The sequence below is a fragment of the Trachemys scripta genome, chromosome 3, assembly GCF_013100865.1.
Source record: "Trachemys scripta elegans isolate TJP31775 chromosome 3, CAS_Tse_1.0, whole genome shotgun sequence".
Taxonomy (NCBI): Eukaryota; Metazoa; Chordata; order Testudines; family Emydidae; genus Trachemys; species Trachemys scripta.
This window is the reverse complement of record NC_048300.1, coordinates 76,089,775-76,093,546: the sequence shown is the minus strand read 5'-3', so window position 1 is coordinate 76,093,546 and position 3,772 is coordinate 76,089,775. Positions and strand designations below refer to the sequence as shown.

The following is a 3,772-nucleotide window of genomic DNA, read 5'->3' as shown; positions in this document are numbered from 1 at the left end:
TTCACCCCATATTATGTGTTCTATTTTCTACCATATATATTTAGGGGGAAATTGGAGACAAAGAAAAGTCTGTCCCTCTCAATGGCATAATTTTCTTTTCTAATTTGTCCCCCCAATTTACCACATATCATTCCAGCACCAAGTCGAAGAAACTTCCAAGAGTACATTATTATGCCAGTCTTCAGTTCTATCCTCAGGTGTCTGAAGTAATTATCTCAGATATTTCACTGATATTTGTTCTCACATGAATTACAAACAGAAAATTCCCTTCAATTAATGTAACTCATTGCAATAGTTATCTTTCAACACTTAAAAAAAACCAGTATACCACCCTTTTACTTGTATCTGGATCACAGATGTATTACAATCCCTGTTCAGAACATTTCTTTTTTCTTTCTTTCTGGGGACTTCCCTCCACTCCTTTTTCCTGATTACTGGTACTGTTCACCTCCAATCTGTTCTCAATCTGCACCTGCAGTTCATCTGCCGCCTCCTCCCCATAGGCAAAATACATATAATCAAGGACTTGGCTGAAGGGCTCTATAGATGTTTGGCTACCAGGAAGAGTAGTAAGAAGAACAAAGGACTTCTTTGCTCTTCCATAGCCATTATTTCCATGATTTCCAATTGTGAGGTCTTAACCAGTTCCTTACTTCATGTTTCGTCTACCTGTGCCTCCTCAATTTCGCCTCCTGATTACAACTTCCACTCTACTGTGTGTGTCTTTTCTTCTGTTATTAATTATTTGTATCATGGTAGCATGAAGGAGTCGCAATCATGGACCAGGATGCCTCTGTACAAACAGAACAAACAATCCCTGCCCCTATCGAAAGGAAACTAGGCTGCTCTTGATATACATGTAGCCCTCTTGTTATTCATTTAGGAAAATGAATATTGTACAACTTTCATACTTCAATACTTTGGGTCCTTTCATACCTATTTGTATGTCAGTTTCTCTGAGGTCATCTCTTAACTTGTTGGGAAATTCTTCTCTTAGACCTCACCTCTTATTTAGTAACAGAATTAACAGAATCAGGGCTTTACGTCCCCCCCCCCCCAAAAAAAAAGCTTTCTACAATGGTGATTTCAATACACATATGTATAAGTCCAAAGTTTAAACCATTCTACTTAGTGAAATGAAATTTTTGAATAATCTGAATTGCTTTACCTTGACTACAATACTCTTTCAAAACTGGCCAAAATATTAATGAAATAAAGAGATTGATTTTTTAAAAAATCATTCTTTATTCATTACAAACTGCAAGTGCTGAAAATGTACAATTTCTGCTGTGTGCGCTTGCTTGCGAAGGAGAGGGGCAGTGTTCACAAAGAAACGGAAAAGAATACACTTATGAAAACAGGAAAGTGTGATTGTTAATACTACAGAAATTAGCAGAATGACTCAGAAGCAGGTATAGTACCTACAATGACATAACTAGATTTCAAGCTTACACTGTCCCTTTAATACAAAATAAGAGTATTCATTTACAAAAGGGGAGGGAGAGTGGAAAGGGCTCAGAAGTTTATTTCAACGACTGGCCGGAATGAAAAAGAGGAAAGAAATGCAAAAATTGGATACTTAACTTTTGAGACACTTCAATGCTAAGGAGAAGATGGGGAGACCCTCAGAGATTGATACAAACACAGATATTCTAAAAAATGTCAGCATTTTGTTTTCTCGCTCACTCCCAAAATAAACTGTAAGGTTGTGGTCCACCTATCTGAAGCAATGTTTAGTCTTAAATCTACATATGTTTTATACCATTTGTCTTGGATTGGCTTACAAACTTTATATATTTTTGGCCTTAGACTGCTTTTGGGCTATTCAGTCATCCAGTCTCAAACACAAAAGCTGGGAATTATCCCATGTCTCTTTCTGATAGTCTAAACCAAGTTAAGAATCAGGGGAAGGCACAACTTTGCCTCCTCTACTAAAAACAGAGGGAAAGCTCTCCTGTTCTCCATCCCCCAGCACTCAGGAAATACTGTTCTCCCAGAACTATACTTCTGTCCCCTTTATCCCTTCCACCACATGATGCAGGAATCCCACATGATGGTCTGTTAAAATACAAGTGATTTTATTGTCACTTTTTGGAATAACCTGCATAAAATCATTTGTGAGTACTGCACTACTTCAAACTCATACAGATAAAACATACAGTACTTGATAATGTAGTATCTCAGATTTAATATTATACACAGATATAGAAACATACAAGCCACAAATGTGTGTATAACACATTTCGTATTAAAAACCAATCTACAGCAAATGTTCTACTAAACCATCAAGAAAGTAATATAGACAAAATGTAGGAAGTTTAAGTAACTTAGTATATATCAGCATTGTATGCTCAAGTAAGTTTTATACAAATACGCAAAATGTATAAGTTCCATTGGTTTGTAGTCTCAGGTCAAAACTCCAAATTTCCAACATATCCAGTCCTGAAGAGAAACAGTAATACCATTACCATCTGTAACTTTGCTAGGATCGTTACACGTTATCATTTCAGTTAATCTCTCTATGCATCATAGATTTTTTTTTTTTTTTAAACAAGAATGTTAGGTGACAAAATTTATCCCCAGTGTACTGTACTGTAAGCCCCAGGGAAATCAAAGAAATTACAATGGAGAAGAATTTAGCCAAAAAATGTCTAAAATCCTATTAAAGTGAAAAGTTTTTTCTATACATTCCCATAAGGAAATATTTTCCAAAGAAGTGCTTATTCAGGGGAGAAAGACGTGGGAGTACACTCTTTAATGAAGCAGTCATTTCTCTATTGTGCTGCAGGGAGCATTTGCTGACCAGATGGTAATCAGATGCTGTGTTCAGCCAGCATGAAGTACTACTTAACTAGGGCTGTGCGCTAGAATTATAAAACAACCCATTGCACTAGATTTGGACCAGATCAAGAAGTTTACAGAGTAAGAGGCCACAAAAACAAAGTGACTGCATCACCTTTCATTCCATTCACAGCAAATATCAGCCTGTCTCAATTCTTTGGCAAGTGCAGTTTCCTAAGATTTTGTAGAGGCAGTCTAATTAGCTCTTACAAAGAGCTCCATTTTTCAGCATCCTGGTGCTGCTTTCAATTTTTGGTCATGTCAGGTCTTTTCCAAGGAACAGTCACTTATCCCAGCTGAAGATCTGCAAAGTCACCAAAATTATAATTTGATTTTTTACTTAGCCAGCACACTAGGAATGCAATCATTCTTCACTATAATGAGATTTGGCAATCATGCCTCATAAAACTACTGCACTCATATATTTACAAGCTTTAATAAAGGCAAACTGCCAAATTACAAATTTCAACAAGCGCGAAGTTTTACCTGTGCCTGTAGTTACACAATCAAATGACTCCATTTGGTGTTTTAACCACACCCATCAAAACTTCATTAAGAGCTGTTCAGCATTAAGAAAACAGTAGTTAGAAGCAACTGTTTGTTATATCAAATCTTAAGCACTCAAATTTAAAAGTACATCATATAAGGTTGCCTGGCATCCGGTTTTCGGCTCCTAGATGCAGAGGCGGCTGGTGGGGGTCTGCGCGTTGCCCCCACCCCGAGCGCCGGATTTGCAGCTCTCATTGGTCATGAACCATGGCCAATGGGATCTGTGGGAGTGGCACCTGCGGACGGGGGCAGCACCCGGAGCCCCCTGGTCGCCCCTCCACCTAGGAGCCAGAGGGACATACCAGCCACTTCCAGGTTATGCCCAAGGTAAGCGCTGCCCAGAGCCCACACCCTGAACCCTCTCCCACTCCCAAAACCCCCA

At 38.5% G+C, this 3,772-nt stretch overlaps 1 long non-coding RNA gene across 1 annotated transcript; it reads right to left on the bottom strand.

The window, feature by feature from the left end:
* Positions 1-493: 493 nt before the first annotated feature.
* On the bottom strand, positions 494-3,515 carry LOC117874710. Its single transcript, XR_004645057.1, has 3 exons — positions 3,328-3,515; positions 2,957-3,145; positions 494-2,442 (listed from the first exon to the last, which is right to left on the bottom strand). It is a non-coding gene; the product is annotated as an uncharacterized LOC117874710 (long non-coding RNA).
* Positions 3,516-3,772: the final 257 nt, after the last annotated feature.